General features: G+C 40.4%; 1 protein-coding gene across 5 annotated transcripts in view; it reads left to right on the top strand.

Annotated features, from left to right (window-relative positions):
• dagla (diacylglycerol lipase, alpha) overlaps positions 1–26,572 on the top strand; it is a 385,385-nt gene that overhangs the window by 149,833 nt on the left and 208,980 nt on the right. Inside the window, exon 1 of one of the 5 annotated variants that reach the window (XM_063063207.1) lies at positions 6,999–7,116. The exons of 3 other annotated variants lie outside the window; for them this stretch is intronic. The gene's annotated coding sequence lies outside the window, so the exon portion shown is untranslated. Of the gene's footprint in view, positions 1–6,998; positions 7,117–14,945; positions 14,990–26,572 lie in introns of those variants that run through there. One more of the 5 variants, XM_063063201.1, reaches the window with a different exon arrangement.

Here is a 26,572-nt window from a genome sequence, read left to right as displayed (position 1 = left end):
AGTGGTTATGGGATTGCTTTGAGTCAGTGGACTGGGCAGCGTTCAAGGGCTCACTTGTGGATCTGAATGATTACATGGTTATCACAGATTTTTAAAACAGTTGTAGACAAATGTGTCCCCACAAAATCATTCAGTGTTTTCCCCAGTCAGGAGCCCTGTATGAGCCATGAAATTCACAATCTGCTGAGGGCCAGATCAGAGGCATGCAAGTCTTGTGACCAAGAAGGTTACTAAAGGTTCAGGTACAATCTCTGAAATCCATCTCACAGGCGAAGTGGCATTCTGGACCAAACTCGAATCAATGAAAGATGCCCGACAGCTGTGGCAGGCTTTGAATACTATCACCTCTTATACAATAAAATCAAGCGACATAGGCAACACTAGGGCTTCACTTCCAGATGAGCTCTATGCCTTCTATACTTGATTTGACTGTGAAAACATGGGGGAACCATAATGAACACTCAGAACCACCGATGTTCCTATGAATTTAGTATCTGAGGCCAAAGTGCCAGCAGCCTTCAGGAGGGTGAACCCATAAAAGCATCCAGCCCAGATGGGGTACTTGGCTAAGTACTCAATTCCTGTGCTGATCAATAGGCTAGAGTATTCACTGAGATCTTGAATGCTTTGGCAGTCTAAGCCATTCCACCTGCTTCAAGCAGTCTTCAATTATACAGGCGCTGAAGATAAACGTGGTTAGCTACCTCAATGACTATCATATTTTCATCAGGGATGATCAGGTGTTCTGAGGGGTTTGATATTCTTTTGATATCAACTCATGTCTTAGACTTGGATCCACTCCAATTTGCCTACAGGAGCAACAAGTCCACAGGAGGTGCCATTTCATTGGCTCTTTACTCAACCCTAGGACATCTGGACACCAAATATGCATATATCAAGATGCTCTTTATCGACTACAGCTTGGCGTTCATGACACCATCTCTTCAAAGCTAAACTATAAATTCGATACCTTGGTCTTAATATCTCCTTGTGCAATTGGATCCTTGATTTCCTCACTTGCAAACCCCAGTCAGTTCAGATTGCAACACCTCTTCCACGATCTCCATCACTAAAGGTGCACAACAGTGTGTGCTTAGCCCTCTGCGCTACTCACATTACACTTAATATTGTGTGGATTAGTACAGCTCCAATGCCATAAATCAAAGGTGGTGATGAATCAGCATATAGGAGAGAGATTAAAAATCTGCCTGAGTGGTGGCACAACAACTACCTCTTGCTCAATGTCAGCAAGATCAAGGAACTGATTATTGACCAGGAGGAGGAAAGTAGAGGTCCATGAGCTAGTCTTCATCGGAGGATCAGAGCTAGTGAAGGTCAGCAACTTAAAGTTACTGGGTGTTATTATTTTGGACCTGTCCTGGTCACGACACCTAAGTGCAATTGTGAAGAACTCACAGCACCAGCTCTGTTTCCTTAGGAGATTGTAAAAAGTTGGCTTGACATCCAAAACTTTGACAAACTTGTATGAATGTGTGGTAGAGAGAAAATTGACTGGCTGCATCACGGCCAAGTGTGGAAACACCACAGCACTTGAATAGAAAATCTTCCAAAAAGTAGTAGATATGGGCCAGTCCATCATGGTTAAAACCCTCCCCACTATTGAGCACATCTACATGAAGCATTGTTGCAGGAAAGCAGCATCGATCATCAGTGATGCCCACCACCCAGGATATGCTAACAACAGGAATTCTGCAGATGCTGAAAATTCAAGCAACATACATCAAAGTTGCTGGTGAACGCAGCAGGCCAAGCAGCATCTATAGGAAGAGGTGCAGTCGACGTTTCAGGCCGAGACCCTTCGTCAGGACTAACTGAAGGAAGAGTGAGTAAGGGATTTGAAAGCTGGAGGGGGAGGGGGAGATGCAAAATGATAGGAGAAGACAGGAGGGGGAGGGATAGAGCCGAGAGCTGGACAGGTGATAGGCAAAAGGGGATACGAGAGGATCATGGGACAGGAGGTCCGGGAAGAAAGACAAGGGGGGGGTGACCCAGAGGATGGGCAAGAGGTATATTCAGAGGGACAGAGGGAGAAAAAGGAGAGTGAGAGAAAGAATGTGTGCATAAAAATGAGTAACAGATGGGGTACGAGGGGGAGGTGGGGCCTTAGCGGAAGTTAGAGAAGTCGATGTTCATGCCATCAGGTTGGAGGCTACCCAGACGGAATATAAGGTGTTGTTCCTCCAACCTGAGTGTGGCTTCATCTTTACAGTAGAGGAGGCCGTGGATAGACATGTCAGAATGGGAATGGGATGTGGAATTAAAATGTGTGGCCACTGGGAGATCCTGCTTTCTCTGGCGGACAGAGCGTAGATGTTCAGCAAAGCGGTCTCCCAGTCTGCGTCGGGTCTCACTAATATATAAAAGGCCACATCGGGAGCACCGGACGCAGTATATTACCCCAGTCGACTCACAGGTGAAGTGATGCCTCACCTGGAAGAACTGTTTGGGGCCCTGAATGGTGGTAAGGGAGGAAGTGTAAGGGCATGTGTAGCACTTGTTCCGCTTACACGGATAAGTGCCAGGAGGGAGATCAGTGGGGAGGGATGGGGGGGACGAATGGACAAGGGAGTTGTGTAGGGAGCGATCCCTGCGGAATGCAGAGAGAGGTGGGGAGGGAAAGATGTGCTTAGTGGTGGGATCCCGTTGGAGGTGGCGGAAGTTACGGAGAATAATATGTTGGACCCGGAGGCTGGTGGGGTGGTAGGTGAGGACCAGGGGAACCCTATTCCTAGTGGGGTGGTGGGAGGATGGAGTGAGAGCAGATGTACGTGAAATGGGGGAGATGCGTTTAAGAGCAGAGTTGATATGGAGGAAGGGAAGCCCCTTTCTTTAAAAAAGGAAGACATCTCCCTCGTCCTAGAATGAAAAGCCTCATCCTGAGAGCAGATGTGGCGGAGACGGAGGAATTGCGAGAAGGGGATGGCGTTTTTGCGAGAGACAGGGTGAGAAGAGGAATAGTCCAGATAGCTGTGAGAGTCAGTGGGCTTATAGTAGACATCAGTGGATAAACTGTCTCCAGAGACAGAGACAGAAAGATCTAGAAAAGGGAGGGAGGTGTCGGAAATGGACCAGGTAAACTTGAGGGCAGGGTGAAAGTTGGAGGCAAAGTTAATAAAGTCAACGAGTTCTGCATGCGTGCAGGAAGCAGCGCCAATGCAGTCGTCGATGTAGCGAAGGAAAAGTGGGGGACAGATACCAGAATAGGCACGGAACATAGATTGTTCCACAAACCCAACAAAAAGGCAGGCATAGCTAGGACCCATACGGGTGCCCATAGCTACACCTTTAGTTTGGAGGAAATGGGCGGAGCCAAAGGAGAAATTATTAAGAGTAAGGACTAATTCCGCTAGACGGAGCAGAGTGGTGGTAGAGGGGAACTGATTAGGTCTGGAATCCAAAAAGAAGCGTAGAGCTTTGAGACCTTCCTGATGGGGGATGGAAGTACATAAGGACTGGACATCCATGGTGAAAATAAAGCGGTGGGGGCCAGGGAACTTAAAATCATCGAAAAGTTTAAGAGCGTGAGAAGTGTCACGAACATAGGTCGGAAGGGATTGAACAAGGGGTGATAAAACAGTGTCGAGGTATGCAGAAACGAGTTCGGTGGGGCAGGAGCAAGCTGAGACAATAGGTCGGCCAGGACAGGCAGGTTTGTGGATCTTGGGTAGGAGGTAGAAACGGGAAGTGCGGGGTGTGGGAACTATAAGGTTGGTAGCAGTGGATGGGAGATCCCCTGAGCGGATAAAGTCGGTGATGGTGTGGGAGACAATGGCCTGGTGCTCCTTAGTGGGGTCACGATCGAGGGGTAAATAAGAGGAGGTATCCGCGAGTTGTCGCTGTGCCTCGGCAAGGTAGAGGTCAGTACGCCAGACTACAACAGCACCCCCCTTATCAGCTGGTTTAATAATAAGGTTAGGATTAGTGCGGAGGGAGTGGAGAGCAGAGCGTTCCGAAGGAGTGAGGTTGGAATGGGGACAAGGTGCGGTGAAGTCAAGACGGTTGATGTCCCGTCGGCAGTTAGCAATAAAGAGATCCAGAGCAGGCAGAAGACCAGAGCGGGGTGTCCATGAAGAAGAGGAGGGTTGAAGACGGGAGAAGGGGTCATTGGTGGGGGTGGAAGAGTCCTTGCCGAAGAAGTAGGCTCGGAGACGGAGACGGCGGAAGAAAAGTTCTGCATCGTGGCGAACACGGAACTCGCTGAGGTGTGGGCGAAGGGGGACAAACGTGAGGCCCTTACTGAGAACAGAGCGTTCTGCCTCTGACAGTTGAAGGTCGGAGGAGATGGTAAAGACCCGGCACGGATGAGAGCTGGGATCAGAGGGGGGCGGGGGGAGGCTGGTTGTGTCAGTGGAGAGGGGAGGGTTGGGGTGAGAGGAAGATGGAGCCTCTGAGGGCCCAGGAGTTGACGGTGGGATCTGAGGAAGACGGGGCTGCGGAGTGGTGGTGGGGGAAGGGGAGACGGGAGTCACAATAGCAGCACATAAAGACCTGGCCTGGAGTTCAAGGCTGGAGTCGCAGTTGGTGGTTGCGCAATCACTTCGAATGTGTCCATGGTCGTTGCTGGAGTCCGGGTTTTGAATATGACCCAGGATATGCTGTCTTCTTTCTGCTGCCATCAAGATTCACACCATTCAGTTCACGAGCAGTTGTTCAGAATTAGAATCAGGTTTATTATCACCGGCATGTGTCGGAAAATTTGTTAACTTAGCGGCAGCAGTTCAATGCAATACATAATATAGAAGAAGAAAAAATAAAATAATAATAAATATATAAGTACATCAATTACAGTATACATATATCGAATAGATTAAACATCATGCAAAAATCAGAAATGTTTAAAAAGTGAGTTCACGGGTTCATTTAGGAATTGAAAGGCAGAGGGGAAGAAGCTGTTCCTGAATTGTTGAGTGTGTGCCTTCAGGCTTCTGTATCTCCTATCTGATGGCAACAGTGAGAAAAGGGCATGCCCTGGGTGCTGGTGGTCCTTAATAATGGATGCTGTGTTTCTGAGGCGGAGCACCTTGATAATGTCCTGGGTATGTGGTAGGCTAGTACCCAAGATGGAGCCGACTAAATTTACAACCCTCTGCAGCTTCTTCTGGTTTTGTGCAGTAGCCCCCTCTCCCCCCACCCCCATACCAGACAGTGATGCAGCCTGTCAGAATGTTCTCTACTGTACATCTATAGAAGTTTTTGAGTGCATTTGTTGACATACCAAATCTCTTCAAACTCCTAATGAAGTATAGTTGCTGTCTTGCCTTCTTTATAACTGCATCGATATGTTGGGACCTGGTTTCCTCAGAAATCTTGACATCCAGGAACTTGAAACTGCTCATTCTCTCCACTTCTGATCCTTCTATGCGGATTGATGTGTGTTCCTTCGTCTTGACCTTCCTGAAGTCCATAATCAGCTCTTTTGTCTTGCTGATGTTGAGTGCAAGTTGTTGCTGCGACACCACTCTACCAGTTGGCACATCTCACATCCTCTCATCTCCATCTGAGATTCCCCGAACAGTGGTTGTATCGTCAGTGTATATATATGGTAGTTTTGTGCTATGCCTAGCCACACAGTCATGTGCATACAGAGAGTAGACCAGTGGGCTAAGCACACACCCCTGAGGTGCACTAATGTTGATTGTCAGCGAGGAGGATTATCACCAAACCGCACAGATTGTAGTTAGGATCTCGAGGATCCAATTGCAGAGGGAGGTACAGAGGCCCAGGTTCTATAACTTCTCAATCAGAATTGTGGGAATGACGGTGTTAAATACTGAGCTATAGTCGATGAACAACATCCTGTCATAGGTGTTTGTATTGTCTGGTGGTCTAAGGCCATGTGAAGAGCCTTTGAGATTGCATCTGCCATTGACCTGTTGTGGCGATAGGCAAACTGCAATGGGTCCAGGTTGGAGTTCAGTCTAGTCATGATCAACCTCTCAAAGCATTTCATCACTGTAGATGTGAGTGCTACTGGGCGATAGTCATTAAGGCAGCTTACATTATTCTTCTTAGGTACTGGTATAATTGTTGCCTTTTTGAAGCAAGTGGGACCTTCTATCCGTAGCAGTGAGAGGTTGTAAATATCCTTGAAGACTCCAGCCAGTCGGTTGGCACAAGTTTTCAGAGCCTTACCAGGTACTCCATTGGGACCTTTCACCTTGCGAGGGTTCACTCCCTTTAAAGACAGCCTAACATTGGCCTCCGAGACAGAGATCACAGGGTCACCAGGTGCAGCAGGCATCTTCACAGCTGAAGTTATGTTCTTTCTTCAAAGCGGGCATAGAAAGCATTGAGTTCATCTGGTAGTGAAATATTGCTGTCATTCATGCTATTGGGTTTCACTTTGTAGGAAGTAATGTTTTGCAAATCCTGCCAGAGTTGTCGTAGATCTGATGTTGCCTCCAACGTCATTCGAAATTGTCTTTTCACCCTTGAAATAGCCCTTTGGTAATCATATCCGGTTTTCTGGTACAGACCTTGGTCGTCAGACTTAAATGCCACAGATCTAGCCTTCAGCAGACGACGTACTTCGTGGTTTATCCAAGGCTTTTGGTTTGAGAGCGTACAGTAAGTCTTTGTAGGCACACACCCATCCACACAGGTTTTAATGAAGTCAGTAACAACTGGAGCATACTCATCCAGGTTCAAAGATGAATCCTTGAATACAGTCCAGTCCACCGATTCAATGCAGTCCTGTAAGTGCTCCTGTGCTTCCCTTGTCCATACCTTCTTGGTCCTCACTACTGGTGCTGCAATCTTCAGTCTCTGCCTATACTCAGGGAATAGAAGTACAGCCAGGTGATCAGACTTACTGAAGTGAGGGTGTGGAATAGCACGGTAGGCATTCTTGATGGTGGTGTAACAATGGTCCAGTGTGTTGTTTCCTCTGGTATTGTAAGTGATCTGTTGATGGTAATTGCTTCGTGATTTTTTTCAGACTGGTCTGGTTAAAATCCCCCAAAACGATGGTGAAGGAGTTTGGGTGTGCTGTATGGTGCATATTGATCCCATTGCTCAGATCATCTAAAGCCTGATTGACATTTTCCTGAGTCGGAATGTACACCGCTACCACATTGATCCCGGAAATCCCCTGTGGTAGGTAAAATGGCACTTAACTGCTAGATATTCTAGGTCTAGTCAGCAGAATTGGGATAGTCGTTATTGGGAGTTTAAAACCCCGTTTCCTTAAATGCACTTGTATCCCTGACCTGCAGCCACGTTTCTTGCATGGGATCCGGCAAGGAAGACATCTTTGTTGACAGTACTAACCTTGGAAGCAGTTGTGCTTTTTAGCTGTATCTGGCTGAAACGGGAATATCTAATCATATCCATTCAGAGTTCTGCTGCCACAGGAGTCGCATCGAGACGCCCTGGAAGTCAACCTGTGAACCATCAGCCTGTTGAACCAAAGGGATAACTTCACTCAACTTCACTTGCCCCTTCACTGAACTGTCCCACAACCTATGGACTCACTTTCAAGGACTCTTCATTTCATGTTCTTGATCGATCCTTCCTCCCTTCCCTTCCCTTCCCTTCCCTTCCCTTCCCTTCCCTTCCCTTCCCTTCCCTTCCCTTCCCTTCCCTTCCCTTCCCTTCCCCTTCCCTTCCCCTCCCCTCCCCTCCCCCTCCCCCTCCCCCTCCCCCCTCCCCCCTCCCCTCCTTTGCTCACTGGTTGAATGCCCATGTTGGTGTGGTCTTTCATTGTTCAGTTAAGGTTATTATTCTATTTGGTGTTATTGAGTATGCCCACAAAAAATGAATCTCAGGGTTTTATATGATGATATATATGTATTTTGACAGTAAACTTACTTTGAACTTTGTTAGTGATTTGGTTACAGTTAGAGTTAATTACCTGCTGCTGTGATACTGGCTGACAGTACCTTATTACACTGGACAGCTTCCTGAATACTTTTGGGTGTTTCTTATGGATTTTTGTGTGTTTATCATGAAAATCGCCATGAAATTTCCATATGATGTACCGTTTTTTTTGAAATCACCTGTATTTGTTATTTAAATTTATAATTTAAGTCCATTAAAATATCGCCCACAATGTAAGCTGAAAAGTTTTCTATCTTGTCGAGGTATGCTGGGACATACTTAAGCAAGGTGGATGCTGCACAGCAAGACAGGTTTTAGAAAAGCTACAAAAACATCACACAAACACTATTCTCTGCATTGAGTTTACATGTGTATTGGGATGCAATCACGTTGATGTGCCTGTGCTCCACATGCATAACATATTGTGTGTACTCATTATTATAAAGATATTTTACTTTCCGGAGTATTTGTGATAGCAAAATGTCTCACCAATGTTGCAACAGCTGCAATACTTTGTGTTTTGTTTATGGTGGGTATGTGCTTAAATCTCAAAGATGGAGTGTAATTCTTCTCAGGCTTCTTACATTTATTGCACAACATGCACCGTCGATCTTAGAATATGGGTCAGTAGTACTCGGAAGTCAATGTCATTTGCTGTCCCAATGATATGGCGAGAGCAGAAGGATCATGTGGCAGACAGCTACTTCTGGCTGACCAGTGTGTCTGGTTTCTCTGCTAAAAACAAGAAATCCATTGAATACCCCAATCTTCCTTCAACCACGAGACCTGTGCCACATGATGATAGTCTTCCAGTACCGAAGCCACTAGAGACATAGAGTCTAGGGGAGGCAGTCAAAGATGCCGTGATGCACGAGCCAGGAACGGAAAACAACGCTGATACTAATACAGATTTTGAACCCTTTATGTCAAGTTAGCCTCATCTGATAACCCAATCTGTGTTATCTGACCTGGTCAGAGACTTGGGTTTGTCGAAGGCAAAAGCAGAATTACTGGGTTCAAGATTGCAAGGATGGAATCTGCTATCACTAGGCATAAACATTTCCATGAAGTATTTTGATATTTGAGACGGATGCTTCTCAGAATAACTGATGCCAAGATTAAGGAAGGCATTTTTGTTGGTCTACAAAACAAATCAATGGCAGACAACTTGATGAACTTGTAGGATGTTGAAAATTTTCTTGGCAACTGCAGAGCTCTAAACTATGTGGAGCTGATTGGCAACATACTTTAAGGTATACAAAGCACTGAAGTGCAACATGTCACTAAAGATTTTTTTCTGCATGTCCATTTAGAGTCTTACTTGCAAATCTTGCCACTATCATTGAAGAGCAGGCTGAAATCCATCAATGCTGGCTGATTATTGTTGGACACTTAAGCAAGAAACTTCACTAAGTGCAAATGAAAATCATCAACAAAACTTCTTTTGCTTGGTTGTCTATCGCTAGTGTCAGCACCATTGTGCAATTAAACTTATTATATTCAATAGAAGTTCATTTCTTGTTTCTCCAAATTCCTTCTGATACAAGTAGTCTGAAATAATACTCACAAAAATAATTCTGAGGAATCAACACTTTTGAAAAAAATTGTCCAGTGTTATTATTTTTTATATAAGCATCTTGTAAAATGGCTGTAACTTCAAGATTTGCAACTCATTCTTGATTTCTGAAGAACCTACTGAATAATATCATCTCCAGATCTGACAGTGCGGTGAGAAGAGTAGACTAGATGATACTAAACACAGTGCTCCCTTTGACATTGAGCAGAGATGGAAGCAGAGATTTGGAGAAATAGATGAGATGCAGTTGAGGACTCTGTTGACAATGGTAGAAGAGAACCTACAATTCAGTAAGAAGAAAGACATCATAGATGCACAGTTTTTGAGTGAATATAAGGACTGAGCATAGAATAACTGGTGGAAGGCTGTCTGGAAGGAAGTACAGTTGAGGGAGGTATAGAAGTCTGTGGGCATGCGACTAACGTTTGTCAATTGGTTGTCCTTCTAAGTCGGAGACCAGAGAGGGATGGTGAGAATTGAAAATGTATCTTGTGAATAAGAGCAGGGTGGAAGCTGGCAGCAAAAGTAATTATATTTTCAATTTTTGTAGCAGTGCAGGAAGCAGCACCAATACATTTGTCAGTGTACTAAAAGAAGAGTTGAGGAGTGGGCCAAGCTGAAATGGAACAAAGATTGTTCCATGTATCTCACAAAAAGATGGACATGGCTTGTGCCCACACAAATTCCCACAGCTATAGATCTAGAGCAAGTAAGTGAAATTAAAGGAGAAGTTGTTGAATGTGAGTTAGGTAATTGAATATCTTGTTATTGATAGACGTGAACTAGTTGGACCTTTGTTCAAGGAAGGACTTCAGGCCATCCTAGAGTGGAGTAGAAGTCTACGGGAGTCTGTACATCCATGGTAAAGATTAGACGATTAGAAATGCCTATGCGGTGGTGGTGTTGGAGTTTTTAGAGTTAGTTGGAAAGGGTGTGGAGAAGGAGAGAAAGGATTATATTGGTTGGATGAGTGAAGGCTGACACACATAGTTCTGCTTGAGCAGGAGTAGGACTGGAATACTACAAAGCTGTCATCTGTGGAAAGAAGATATCCTGAAGAAATAACTATCTTAGATTAGATTAGATTAGATTATGAGGACACTCAGTCCTCATTTATTGTCATTTAGAAATGCATACATGCATTAAGAAATGATACAATGTTCCTCCAAAGTGATATCACAGAAAAACAGGACAAACCAAAGACTTACACTGACAAAACCACATAATTATAACATATAGTTACAGCAGTGCAAAACAATACCATAATTTGATAAAGAACAGACCATGGGCACGGTAAAAAAAAAGTCTCAAGTCTCGATCGACTCCTATAGTCCCTGATAGCAGGTGGCAAAAGGGAGAAACTCCCCTGCCATAAACCTCCAGGCACCGACAGCTGACAACTGCCGATGCATTGGAAGCACCCGACCACAGCCGACTGAGTCCATCCGAAAACTTCGAGCCTCTGACCAGCCCCTCCGATACAGCCTCCCGAGCGCCATCCTCTGCTGAGCGCCTTCGACCTCGTCCTGGCCGCTGAAATAAGCAAAGCCGAGGACTCAGAGGCCTACTCCTCCGGAGATTTCGGTACCACACAGTAGCAGCGGCAGCGAAGCAGGCATTTCAGAAGTTTCTCCAGATGTTCCTCCGCGCTCTCACGTTTGTCTCCATCAAATCAGAATTGTGCGCGGTACCCTACTTAACAAATACAGATATCATCTTGGAGTGGCCGCGCGTGCTGTGTCGCGCCGCCACCATCTTCTCCTCCTCAAATCTGAAAGATAATGGACTGATAGTCAATGATAGGATCATAGACCAAAAAAGTATGATGGATGTCTGAGAGTTGATGTTTGGCCTCTGTGCAATAGAGGTTAGTTTGCTGGTCCAAAACATTGCCTCTCTTATTGGTAGATTTGATGACAATATCAGGGCTGGTTATTGGGGAAATGGCAAGTTTGGAAAGTGATAGATTAGAGGAAAATGGGAAGATCAAGGCAGTCAACAAGAGATCTGGAGAAAGCAATGTGTGTTTTCAGGCTGGGGTCAAAACTCTTGGACAAAGAAATGGGCATGCAGATGGAGATGACAGAAGTAATCAACATCATGTCTGGCTTGGAATTCATCAATATGGGAATGTATGGGCTTGAAGGTAGATCCCCTGACTGTCTTAGAGCAGGAAGGGGAGATGAGCTGGTAATTAAAACAGCATAGAATAAGATAGGAGATAGAGATAGTGTTTTAGGAAAGTGAATGCAGAAAGGTATGAAAGAATACTGGAATGCAAGCCATTGCAGCTTGCGAACCTTGTCCAGGAAGAAGAAAAAAATGTTAGTTGTATTGCTAAATGCAGGGAAAAATAAAGAGCAATAACAAACCACAACATTTTTGAGCTGGTGTTGCCGAGAGAGTTCAGGAACGTACTTATATTGACACATGACATAAAACATGGATCTCAGAATGTGGCAAGCACAAAATGCCAGATAGTTTGGATATATCTCTCCTGCCTTACCCTGAATTGCAATGTGCAGTTTCATTGGGAATCTGGAATGAGATAGACATGGAGGCGTTTGCTAATGAAAGAAATATGGATGTGAAAGTGAGTTTGGTCAGCATCTTATTGAAGACAAAGTAAGAAACAGAAAGCACTCTTTCCGAGTAATAATGAAAGTCTTCTGACTGAAATGTTAACTCTGTTTCTCTTTCCACACAGCTATGGAGCACATCCAGCATTTTCTCTTTCATTTCAGGTTTTCACCATCTGATTTTTTTTGATATTCATCCGTATTCTTCCTACATGACTAATTGTAGAGATGGGAGATAAAAACCTACATATGGTTCCATATGAATCCTAGATTTTATTGTTCCATAAATGACAATTGATAAAGAGCTCAAGGAGGTAACATCTAAGCAGAATTAAGAACCTGCATAAATTTAATCATAACATAGAAAGCATAAAAAAACAGTGGAGATCAGAAATAATTAGAAGAGCAGAACATTGTGAAAGTACACGGTCAGACTAAAAGCTCCACCAGAATCAATTAACTGGACATTTATTTCAAGATTTTTTTTCCCCCATAAATTTGTTTGTTCAGTTGGATTAGAATTTGCAAAATAGTAAAATAATCCATTTTACAGGTAAAATAATGCTGGAATTTTTAATGTTGTTCAAATCTAATGCAATCAGCTGCCTAAATATTTACAGGAAATCTTGGTTTATAAAAACATCTAGCAATAATTAATCTCACAATAATTAATCTCGATTTATACCTCTCCTGTAATGATTTAGTACGGCTTAAGTTTTTGTACAGTTCTGAATAGTTTGAAGATGGGATTAGATGTATAAAATGTGTATTCATGTATAGCTTTTCATATTCTTCTAGTGCTGCTTATTGCTTCAAGGCCAATTGATTTTGAAAATTGTTCCAAAACGAACAAGAGAAAATCTGCAGATTTTGGTTGGTTGTGTTGTCCAAATGCAACTATCCTTTTTATTAAGATGAATATACTTTTATCCTGCATCGAAAGTAACTCCTAATAGACATTTTCACACTGAATTTCCACACACTGATCTACAAACAGCCTGTGATATCAAATGTCCAAATAATTTGATGTTGGTGGAGTTGGGTGTGAGGTGAGTACTGTGAGGAGAAGTTGTTTTCACTCAAGCAGAAATGTGTTGTGACCTCTCTTATATCCACAATAATAGGCAGAAGTTATCTTGGTTTACCATCTCAGTAAAGAAATAGCAGTTCCAATAGGGAGGCATCTTCTCTAATTTGTTTTCAAGTTTTGATTTGAGCTCTAAAATACATTGGAGAAAGAAGGTGAAACTGCTTAACCAAAATTAAATTATGAGTTTAAACGCAATAATTCTAAAGTATAAACAAATCTCATGGAAAGCATAGCAGATAAATCAGCATTTGAAAGAGCAATTAGAAAACTGGTAGTTTTAAAGAAGGGTTTTACTTCAGCTTCTGATGCAACATATTTATCAGAGAGGTGGGAGGAGAAGATGGCAGCACGATGCAGCGCGTGCAGCCCTCCAGTGAAATGATAAGGTATCTGTTAAATAGGGGCCGTGGACAATTCTGATTTGATGGAAACAGACGTGAAAGCACAGAGGAACATCTGGAGAAATTTCTGAAATGCCGGTTCGCTGCCGCTGCTACTGTGCAATCGAGAATCTCCGGAGGGAAGGCCCCAAAATATCCGGCTTTGCCTGCTGCTGGCGACCGAGGCTGAGGTTGAAGCGCTTGGATAGAGATGGTGCTCGGTACTTGGTTGCGGAGGGCTGATCAGAGCTCGAAGTTTTCGGATGACTCAGAGTCGGACTGTGGTCAGGCATGGCAGGGAGAGTTTTCTTCCTTCTCCTGTCTGTGTGAGATGTGGGACTTTCAAGAGACTTTGAACTTTTTTACAGTGCCATGGCCTGTTCTTCATCAAGTTATGGTATTGTTGCACTGTTGTAACTATATGTTATAATTATGTGTTTTTTGTTAGTTTTTCAGTCTTGGTCTGTCTTGTGTTTCTGTGATATCACACCGGAGGAGTATCGTATCATTTCTTAATGCATGTATTACTAAATGACAATAAAAGAGGACTGTGTGTCCTCATAACCTAATCTAATCTAATCACTTGCATTTTCATTTATATATGCATTTAGGGAAGTTATTGGTTGGCATATAATGATCAAGTAAACAGTGAATAAACCCCTCATCCAGGCTATGCTCTCTTCTTGTTACTACTATCGGGTAGGAGGTGTAGGATCCTTAGGTCCTACAACCACCAGGTTCAGGAACAGTTGTTTCCGTATAACTGTTGGGTTTCTGAACGAGCGAGGTTAACTTCAGTCACCTCATCGCTGAACTGACTCCTCAACTGACTCACTACAATTCATGTTCTCAGCATTATTTATTTACTTCTATAATTTAACATTTGTGTGATTTGTCCTTTTTTACACATTGGATGTTTGTCAGTATTTGTTCTGTATAGTTTTTCATACATTCTTTATTTTCCTGCAAATACGTGCAAGAAAATGAATCCCTAAGTAGTATATGGTGACAAATACGTAATTCAATAATAAATTTACTTTGAAGTTTGAACAGCTAGAAAAGTGAATTAAGTTGAAATAGTTTTTCTATTTTTGCACTAGTGCTGCCTTTATTTATGGAAAATATATTATGTGCATGCTGAAACATATGAAGTGTTGCCATTTCCATTTGTTACTAAAACTATTTGGAAATGGTTATTTGTGCTAAACTATTTTAGCAACAGATATATGAAGTGTCAAAGTGAAGTTCATTGAAAATATAAAAGTTAGGTAGCCACTTTTTTAACTAAGCTACACATATTTTGTTAATATGATCTAGTAACACATCAGCAGGCATTTTTGGGTTTTATTCAAAGTACATTTATTATCAAAGTATGTATGCAACTCTGAGATTCGTCTTCCCCACAGACAGCCACGAAACAAAGGACCATGGAACTTGTTTAAAGAAAAAATAACCCCAAGCGCAAACGATACAAAAGTGAACAAGAACAGAGAACATAGAACACAAAAGCAAAAGGCATATTCAGGTCAGCTCAATGTTCATTATTTACAGGCCCTTACAATTTAAAATCACCCAAATTAGCAACAAAAATAGGAGTAACCAGAAAAACTAAAATCACATCATATGTGAATTAGAGTCCACAATCCACAAACTGCATTGATTATACCTTCTTCCAGCACCATCCCCTGATGTCATCGAGGGGCGGGGGGGGGCGGGAAGAAGGAATGGAGAGAGAGAGAGAGATAAAGATAAAATTTGAATGCACGGACCCTCAGGAGCATCAAGCAAGGGGGAGAGGATGTGAAAGAGACACAGTCTGTCTTTCTTTATTCATGATCAGGCCTCCACAGCTGTATGTGGCAACAAATTCCATAAATCCACGACCCTCTGGCTAACAAAATTTCTCCTCATCTCTGTTTTAAATGGGCACCCTCTATTTCTAAGACTGTCTTTTTATTGATTTAAAAAATACATAGATACAATCAAATACAATCAAGAGGAGAATTAGTTCAAAGATATGTATCAGTAACCAAGATTAAAATAGACACTGTCAAAATCATAGATATTGTTAAACTAGTATTAAATACTGTATATAATTTAAAAAAAAACAATTCTCCTCTTACCAGTTAAAAGGAGAGAGGGAAAAAAACATTGGGTTTTAAATAGAAAGAAAAAAAATCACCCCACTACACTATTAAAAAAACAGAACAAACAAAACAAAAAGAAGGGACTGGGCAGTCCATTTTGAGGATACAACAAAAAAAAGAGGAGAGAAAAACTTTCTGATCAAATCTAAAACCCTGAAAAAAAAACTTGAAAGAGTAATAAATCAAATTAAATGAAAATATTGGATAAAAGGTTGCCATATTTGTTCAAATTTAAAGTATGTATCAAATGTCCGACTTCTTATTTTCTGTAAACTTAAACAGGACATGATGGAGGAGAGCCAATAAAAGACCGTAGGTGGATTGGAATCCTTCCACTTCAATAAAATGGCTCTCCTAGCCAGTAAGGTCGAAAAAGCTATCATACGTTGAGCGGAAACAGGAATAATTCCTGCTTCCGATGGGATAATCCCAAAAATTGCTGTAAGCAAGTGAGGTTGTAGATCCAGATCCAAAACTCTTCGATAGTGTTTTAAAAACATCTCTCCAAAAGTTATCTAGCTTTATACAAGACCAATACATATGAGTTAAAGTGGCCAACTCAGGATTACATCTGTTACAAATAGGATTAATATTGGAGAAAATACGTGCCAGTTTATCCTTTGACATATGGGCCCGGTGCACTACCTTGAACTGTATCAAGCAATGGCAGGCACAAATAGATGAGTTGTTAAGCAAATAAAAAATTTTGCTCCATTGATTATCTGAAAGTGACTCGAAGTTCCAATTCCCAAGTGCGTTTAATTTTATCATTAGATATCATTCATAAACTCAATAACCATTTATAGATTATAGCTATCAACCCTTTTTGAAATGGTTTAAACTGAAGGAGAACATCTATCATTTTAGGTGGATAAGCAGAAGGTAACAAACCACATAAAAAATTCCTGATTTGTAAAGATCTAAAAAAGTGTACATTAGATAAATCGTATTTATCTGCTAACTGAGAAAAAGACATTAAACAATCCCCTAAAAACAAATCTGAAAAAGTTGTTATTCCCTTGGTTTTCCAAATTAAATAGGCCTTATCCAAAATTGAGGGTTTAAAATAATAATTAAGATAGATATTACGAGAAGAATAAAATTATTAAACTCAAAAAATCTACGAAACTGGAACCAAATTCTTAACAACACCCATAAAAGTTGCTGGTGAATGCAGCAGGCCAGGCAGCATCTCTAGGAAGAGGTACAGTCGACGTTTTGGGCCGAGACCCTTCGTCAGGAATGTATGTTTAATAATGGGATTAAATTCTTGTCCTGACGAAGGGTCTCGGCCTGAAACGTCGACTGCGCCTCTTCCTATAGATGCTGCTTGGCCTGCTGCGTTCACCAGCAACTTTGATGTATGTTGCTTAAATTCTTGTCTGCTAATTTTAGAAAACAAAAAGGGAAGAGGAACTCCCAGTAAAGAGGCCAAAGAGAAACTTTTCACCGAGTTTACCTCTAGATCCAACCATGAAGGACATTCATATATATTTAAATAGTGAATCCAAAAAGTAATATATCGAATATTGATTGCCCAATAGTACATTCTAAAATTAGGCAAAGCCATAGCACCATTCTTTTTTAATTTCTGCAATAAGGGTTTACTCAATCTAGGATTTTTATTGTTCCAAATATAAGATGAAATTATAGAATCTGTTCTGTCAAAGAACTTTTTAGAAACAAAAGAGGGAACTGCCTGAAATATATCTAAAAATTTCAGTAAAACTATCATTTTAATAGCTTTAATTCGACTTATTAGTGTTAATGTCATAGGAGACCATTTAGAGAGCATTTGTTTGTTGTAGCCAATTAATGGAAAAAAATTATATGTATATAGATCCTTAAAATTTTTAGTAATTTTAATACCAAGATAGGTAAAGTAATTTTTAGCAATACTAAAAGGTATTTGATGATTTGGATCGGAGTAATTATTAATAGGAAATAGCTCACTTTTATGTAAATTTAATTTATAGCCAGAAAAACTACTAAATTCAGAAAGTATAGATAACATAGAAGGAATAGATTTCCTAGGATCTGAAATGTAAACTAACAGGTTATCTGCATATAATGAAACCTTGTGTACTTTGTCCCCTCTCTTAATACCCTGAACAGTGTTAGAATCTCTAAGAGCAATAGCAAGGTGTTCTAAGGCCAAATTAAACAATAAAGGGCTAAAAGGACATCCCTGTCAATTACCCCTGTGTAATCTAAAATAGGGAGATTTTTGATTATTAGTTATAACAGCAGCCATGGGAACATGATAGATCAGTTTGATTCAGGAAATAAATCCTAGGTTAAGATTAAATCTTTCCAAAACCTCAAATAAGTAAGACCACTCCATCCTATCAAAAACTTTCTCTGCATCAAGAGAACCAACACATTCAGATTCTTTAGATGGTGAAGAGTGAATAATATTTAATAATCTTTGAATATTAAAATGTGAATATCTATTTTTAATAAATCCAGTTTGGTCATTGGAAGTAACGGTAGGTAGGATACTCTCAAGTCCAAAATCTTAGAGAGAATTTTAAAATCCACATTCAATAGAAAAATTGGTCTATAAGAGGCGTATTCAGATAAATCTTTATCTTTTTTCGGAATTAAAGATACTGAAGCTTCATAGAAAGTTTTCGGGAGAGTCCCAGAGGATATAGAGTCAGTGAAAATTTGACATAAATACGGTATAAGTATATCAGTAAAAGTCTTACAAAATTCCACTGTATATCCACCCGGTCCCGGAGCTATAGCTGATTGAAGAGAGGATATAGCCCTTAGCTATTTTCTCTTGTTTAATAGGTGCATCTAATGTATTCATATCTTGAATAGAAATTTTAGGTATATTCACTTTTTGCAAAAAAACTATTCATAAAAGTAATATTATCTGAAAATTCAGACTTATAAAGATTAGAGTAGAAATCCATAAATGTCATATTAATTTCATGAGGATTTACTGTTGTGGTTCTGTCAGGTCTTCTTATTTTCAGGATCTGTCTTCCAGCCATACTTGCTTTTAACTGACCAGCTAATAATTTGCCTGATTTGTCTACGTGTATATAAAATTAGCTTTTGGATTTAAAAAGTTGCTGTTCAATAGGAAAAGTCAAAAGCAAATCATGTTGTGCTTGGACTTCCACCCTTTCCTTAAAAAGATCTTCACTAGGCGTCACTGAATAGAGTTTATCTATTTCTTTAATCCTATTAGTGATCAGCAAAAGTTCCGCCTTAGTTTTCCTTCTTAAACCTACTGAATATGAAATTATCTGTCCCCTGAGAAAAGATTTCATTGTATCCGAAATAACCAAATTTGACATTCCCTCAGTTGTATTCAATTCAAAAAATAGAGAAATTTGTTCTTTAATAAAATTTACAAAAGTTGAATCTTGCAACATGAAATGTTAAGTCTCCACTGAGGTTGGTAAATATTATACAATTCAGCACAATTGTAGGCCGTATCTCGGATAATGATGAGTTTGAGTACACAGAGGAAATTAAGAACCTGGTGGCATGGTGCAAAGACAATAACCTATCCCTGAACGTCAGCAAGACGAAGGAATTGGTTGTTGACTTCAGAAGGAGTAGCGGACCGCAGGACCCCATTTACATTGGTGGTGCGCAAGTGGAACAGGTCAAAAGCTTTAAGTTCCTTGGGGTCACTATCACAAATGACCTGACTTGGTTCAACCAAGCAGAGTTCACTGCCAAGAAGGCCCACCAGCGCCTTTACTTCCTGAGAAAACTAAAGAAATTTGGCCTGTCCCCTAAAACCCTCACTATTTTGTATAGATGCACCGTAGAAAGCATTCTTCTTGGGTGCATCACAACCTGGTATGGAAGTTGTCCTGTCCAAGACTGGAAGAAGCTGCAGAAGATCGTGATCACGGCACAGCACATCACACAAACCAACCTTCTGTCCTTGGGACTCACTTTACACCGCACGCTGTCGGAGCAGTGCTGCCAAGATAATCAACCCACCCAGCCAACACACTTTTTGTCCCTCTTCCCTCCGGGAGAAGGCTCAGGAGCTTGAAGACTCGTACGGCCAGATTTGGGAACAGCTTCTTTCCAACTGTGGTAAGACTGCTGAATGGATCCTGACCCGGATCTGGGCTGTACCCTCCAAATATCCGGACCTGCCTCTTGGTTTTTTTGCACTACCTTACTTTCCCTTTTCTATTTTCTATTTATGATTTATAATTTTAATTTTTAATATTTACTATTGATTTGTACACCAGAGAGCGCAAAACACAGGATCAAATTTCGCTGTGATGATTGTATGTTCTAGTATCAATTGTTTGATGACAATAAAGTATAAAGTATTATCAGAAAATTCCGAAGTTATTTTCATAGGTGCGTGATCTGACAACGCAATCACATCATAGGCACATTCAACAACAGAGGGCACCAATTGCGTATCCAAGAAAAAATTATTAATTCTTGGATGTTTATGATATACATGTGGAAAAAGAAAGAAAAATCTTTTTCTTTAGGAAATTTAAATCTCCAAATATCGACCAAACCGTATTCTATTAAAAAAGAATTAATACAAGTCGCAGCTTTATTAGGAAGTGACCGATTGGTGGACGATCTATCAATCAACAGGTTAAGGCAACAGTTAAGGTCACCACCCATAATCAACTTGTATTCATTTAAATTCAGCAATAGAGAAAATAGCTTCTTAAAAAAATATCTGGTCTGTCTGTATTAGGTGCATATGCACAAACATGCCACCTGTTGACCACACAACAAACCAGTAACAATTAAATATCTTCCAATTAAATTAGTAACAGTATTAAAATGAACAAAAGGGATTTTAGAATTAATAAAAATAGATATCCCTCTTATTTTGTTTACTGATAAAGAATGAAATAAGGGTCCCTTCCAAAATTTAAAAAAGCGACTTTCATCTTGTTTACGAATATGCATCTCCTGCGCAAAAATAATATCTGCATGAAGTGTTTTTAATTTCTTAAAAATCTTTCTATGCTTTATAGGTTGGTTCATACCATTTAAATTCCAAGATATTATATTGATTTTATTGAGATCCATATTTAAAATTTAATTTAAAAATTCTATGAAGTAATCTAACGCGCAGGTGCAGCCTGAATCGGAAGAAAGGTCGAAGCTTGACTTGATCAGAAAGAATAGCAAGATGATTGCCAAAAAGAAACCCCTCAGGCCTGCCCACTCGAGAAAAAGCTGACCTAATAGCCCCACCCACCTTCCCCGAAAGCCCAGAAATCATCCAATAGGTGAACGCCATGCTAAATTACTGACCCTTAACCCGTCTCCAGATGGCAGCTCCATTTACAAAGTAAAAAAAAATTACCGCCACCAAAAAGACATAACAAAGAATACATAAAGAAGTAAACAAATTCCAAATACTTTCATTCCAAATATGTCTAACAGTAATTAAGACTGCGTTAATGACGGCCATCTTAAATCCATTTAAAATACACAGCCATGTATTCAAAAAAGAAAGATAAATACTAATATATACTACAACTAATATTAAAGACTTACAAATGAAAGAAAAAATAAGTAAATAAATATGTATTAAATTCAGAACTACATTAACTATTAAAGCAAACAATAACAGATCTAAGTAAGTTAGCCAAGTCTATATCTGAACATTGATAAAATGAAAAGCGGACTTTCATCAACAGCATTACAAACCACTCCCAGCTAAGGATCAACTTTTCAAATTGCTTGCAAAGTGGACTTAAACTCTTTTATAAACTTCTAACCATCTTCTGGAGAGTCAATCTGTCTTAGACGAGCATTTGGTGGAGTAATCATCAAACATGCCGGATATCGCAACGATGGACGACAATTCATTTTTAAAACTTTCACTATCACTTCCCGATATTTAATTCTTTCGGCATAAATCTCTGGGGCAAAATCTTCCACTATATGATTCTGAGCTTCATTATAGATTGACTTATTCCCTTTTCCTTGCATTCTGAAGAATAGCTTCTTTGGTTGAAAAATAATGCAAACAGAGAATTACAGGATGTGGTTTAATTTCGGCTGGTGACTTAATTTCAACTGATGGTTTAAAATGTCGAATTCGGTGGGCTCTGTCCAATATCGGACAAGCTTCGGGAATATCACCAAAAAGTGAATATAACATGTTTGAAAAAAAACTTAAGTTGCTCACCGGTTTCCGTATTTTCAGGCAAACCCAGTTCACGTAAATTCATCTTGTGATTTCTGCTTTCCAAATCAATCCTTTTCTTCGTAATATTTGATAGCTCTGAAGTATTCTCATTAATTTTCTTATCCATAAAAGACATCTTCAAATCCTGTTCTTTCATAGATTGATCCATTAATTCAAAATCTCTTTCAATTCTGTTAGTACTCTGCTTAAGCGTCTGATAATCGATCTTCCAAACTGTTCAAAGATTCCTGAATAGCAACGATAGTTTTTTCAAACAATTCGTTAGCTTTCGTCAATTTATCGATTTTGGTATCCAACGTACTGATCTTCACATTCGTAGCTTCCATTAAAGAGAACATTTTTTCTAAAGTAAAAACTTCCTCTGATTTCTCTGTTTGTTGCGGCTCAGGAAGAGTCTTACCACTACATGATTCAGTTCCAGCCATCATATTTAAAACATAAAATCCTTCAGCAAATATAATAATTCTTCAGACTTAAAACAGATCTAGCAATGGAAAGTAAGTTATAGAAGACGGTGCTGAGACAAAAAGACGTCTTACTCCATACGCTGCTTAGTGGAGACCGAGACTGTCACATCAGAAGCGAGAGGCTGATAGATGGCGCTTAACATTCCCTGGCCCTCCGCACCTGCCTGAACGATTTCAATCTTCCTTGGTACTTTGGTGAGAAATGGAGCCAATCATGGGCTTGCGCCTCATTTTCTGGCTTCCTGGCCTCCATGCTGCATGCTTTGCTTGCAGCTTCATGGAAACCTCTTGAAGACAGTAATGCGCCAGCTCAGTTGATCAGTCCGATTACACAGTCCTAGAATGTAGATAACAGGCTCCAACAGCAGCAGAATCACATCTGAAATAAAAAGCACTGAAAGAAGTTGCTTTGTGACCTGTCTTGAGGATGTTGCTTTTCATAGCGTTGTTTGCTAGTTCCATCTTCTGGATGTTTATGATGAATAATTGGCATTAGGATGATGTTATCAGTTGTGGTTAGCCATGGAACCCATATAAAAACCTGAAGTAAGGAAAAGTTTGGAGAATAAGAGAGAGGAAAATTGGAGGAGTTGAGAAGCAAAATTTTGCATCTGCTGGAATTGGGTCAGTTTAGTGGGTCAGACACTATATCGTAAAGGGAAATGAGGTTAATATTTTGGGTTGGTAGTCTTACATCAGAACTAGAAGAGTGTAATTAATAATTATAAGCTGGCCATTTGATACCTTTGAATGAAGGGACCTTCTGCAGTGTACTTTTCTAATCTTTTTAAGCATTGAGTGTGTGACAAGGTAGGTAGGTAGGTATGTAAGTAGGACTCATCTTTTAACACAGTTGATTGGTGAAGAAGGAGATAGATTCAGTTTTGTAGCCGTAGATGACATTCATTTCACTGCATGATCCTAGGCCACCGTTAAATGCTGGTAGATAATAGTTCTATATTAACTTCATCAGTCCACAGGACTTGTTTCCAAAATGCATCAGGCTTGTTTAGAAGTTCCTTTGAACCTTTTGAATAGAATTTTTTGGCCACAATGAGCAAAGGTATGTTTGGAGAAAAATGGGTGCAGAATTTCATGAAAAGAACCCCTCTCCAACTGTTAAGCATGGGGGTGCATCGATCATGCTTTAGGTTTATGTTGCAGCCAGTGGTACGGGGAACATTTCACTGGTAAAGGAAGGAATGAATTCAATTAAGTACCAGCAAATTCTGGAAGCAAACATCACACCGTCTGTAAAAAAAAAAGCCGAAGATGGAAAAAGGATAGCTTCTACAACAGGATAATGAACCTAAACAGACCTCAAAATCCACAATGGACTACCTCAAGAGGCGCAAGCTGAAGGTTTTGCCATGGCCCTCCCAGTCCCCCGACCCAAACATCATTGAGAACCTTTGGATAGACCTCAGAAGAGCAGTGCATGCAAGATGGCCCAGGAATCCCACAGAACTAGAAGCCTTTTGCAAGGAAGAATGAGCGAAAATCCCCCAAACAAGAATTGAAAGACTCCTAGCTGGCTACAAAGAACATTCACAAGCTGTGATACTTGGTGTTACTAAGTACTGCCATGCAGGGTGCCCAACGTTTTGCTTCGGGCCCTTTTCCTTTTTTATTATTTTGAAACTGTAAAAGATGGAAATAAAAAAGTTTTCTTGCTTAAAATATTAAAGAATTGTGTCATCCTTAACTTTATGCCTTTTGGAGATCAGTTCATCTTTTACTCGCTTAGCTATTCACAGTAACAGAAACTTTAACTGGGGTGCCCAAACTTTTGCATACCACTGTATAGCCTCATCATGTGCTTGCACAAAAAGCATGTAATCCAAGTTAGAGTTAAGGTGATTCCATGCCACTTGTTTGGTCAACATTTAAATTATGAATCTGATTAACTTTGCAATGTTTAAAGCTTATATGTTATTAATTATTTGATGTTTGTCTGATTCCCTTTGTAATTTATTGTGTCAAATTTTCCTTGCATAATTGCTAGATGCCTTCTTTTTCGCCTCAACTTTGCAACTATAGTGCATGAAAGTAGTCAACTGCAAACAACTACTGCATTTTTTTTGCTACCCAAGTTTTTGGAGAAGGGAGGGCAACAAGGGCCAACTTGTTTAACTGGGCGAAATGCAAACTGTTGCAGAAACTCCATGCATCAGGCAGCTTTTATAGAGGCAGAAAGATGGTCAGTGCTGTAGGTCAAGAGCCTGTATTAGTTAAGATTCATACTTCCTGACCCACTGAATTTGCCTTTTGCTCCAGATTCCAACTTCTACAGTCCCCTATGTCTTTGGGCTTCTTGAATCATAAATCAGATTGTGGATTCATATAAATTTAGTTGACAGTAGTGTATTTGGAGAAATGGACAGGAAAGTTTGAAAGCCACAATTGAAGACTTGACATGTGTTGACAGTTGTAAGATATTATGTTTAATAGATTGCTGATATTTGTTTTAAAACCCTGAAGATTGTGACAGATCCCTGAGAAAAATGGGGGATAAAGCAGTAGTTCACATTTCCAGCTCCTGAATGTAGCTCCTTAGCTTTATTGGAAATATGCATATGTACATGTCAAATGAAGGCTGGTACAGGATTTGCTACAGTGATTTTGTAAAGGTGAATAATGTACCAGAGCTCAAAGCTCACCAGTGGAACAGGTCAGTGTGCCACTACAAAGTGACCCCACTTTCTTTGTACTATCTTGCTGAGAATTTAGGTATTTTTAGCAAGAATAATATTTATTCCACATCCCTAGTTGACTGAGAAGATTGTGAAGAACTTGAACTGCAGCATTCTGTTTAATGTTCTCCAGTAGGTCAGTTAGGTGGGAAGTTCCCACAGTGATGAATGGATAGCAATTTATTTCCAGTAAAGCCTGTACTGTGACTTGGAATCTGAGATTCTTGTGTATCTTCTGTCATTAATCCTTTCAGATAAATATTGCAGATTCCATAATAGCCCAGGGAAGCTGCCAAGGTAAATGATGTACACTGCAGTAATAGAGGAAATTAATATTAAAATTGTGCAAGGATTGAGAGTCCTGAAGGCAGTGTTTCTGCCTGGTGCCTTGAGTTCAGGACGTTGCAGCTCACCTGCAGAGGAATTTGGAGTGGGACGGGAAAGATCCAGTTGTTGTCCATGTGGATACCAACAACGTGGGAAGTTCTGTGTGGCAGTTCTGTGTTAATGAGAGAAGTCAGAGGAGAATGGACAGACTAGTTCAAGCTGACAGGAAGCGACAGTAGCTCAAATAACCACGCATTACAACAGTGGTCTGAATGCACAACAGGCCAGCTGTAAAGTGGATTGCCTACAGCAGCAGAAAATCATGAACATATACTCAGCAGCCACTTTAGTAGGTACAGGAGGTACCAAAGAATGTAACCTCTGAATATAGCAAAACAATAGCAGGAATCTAGGGGATTGGGAAGCTTTTAAAAACCAACAGAAGGCAACTAAAAACAAAGCAATAAGGAGAGAAAAGATGAAATATGAAGGTAAGCTAGCTAATAATATAAAGTGGATAAATAAGTTTTTTTTCAGATATATAAAGAATAAAACAGGCAAGAGTGGATATTGGACTGCTGGAAAATGACATTGGAGAGGTAGTAATGGGGGAACAAAGAAATGGATGAACCCGACAAGTATTTTGCATCAGTCTTCAGGATGCCAGAATTTGGAGTGTGTCAGAGGGCAGAAGTGAATGCAATCACTATTACTAAGGAGAAAATGCTTGGAAAGCTGAAAGGTCTGAAGATATGTGGATAAGTCCCATGAACCAGATTGACTATACCATAGGGTTCAGTAAAGGATAGCTGAAAACAGTAGAAGACTATATAAGCAAGGGTGTAATGCTGAGGCTTTGTAAGGCATTGGTCAGACAGCATTTGAAGTATTGTGAACAGTTTTGGCCCCTTGTCTAAGAAAGGATGGCATTGGGAAAGATTCAGAGGAGGTTTATGGGAATGATCCCATGAATGACAGTGTTAATTTATGAGGAATGTTCGATGGGTCTAGGCCTGTACTCATTGAAATTTAGAAGAATGAGGGGGGAGAGATCTCATTGAAAGCTATCAAGTATTAAAAGAGATAGAGTGGATGTTGAGAGGATGTTTTTAACAGTGGGATGAGTCTAAGATCAGAGGACACAGTCCCTTCATAATAGATAAAAGGAGGAATTCTTTTTTATCCAGAAGGTGGTGAATCTGTGGAAATGGTTGTCAGTTGAGTGGATTGCGTTGTTCTGGATGGCAGTGCTTTGAGTAGTATTTAGTCAGACTCCTATTGATGGAGATGGTC

Source organism: Mobula hypostoma, chromosome 11, assembly GCF_963921235.1.
Source record: "Mobula hypostoma chromosome 11, sMobHyp1.1, whole genome shotgun sequence".
In the NCBI taxonomy this organism is placed as follows: Eukaryota; Metazoa; Chordata; class Chondrichthyes; order Myliobatiformes; family Myliobatidae; genus Mobula; species Mobula hypostoma.
This window is presented reverse-complemented; position numbering and strand designations above follow the sequence as displayed.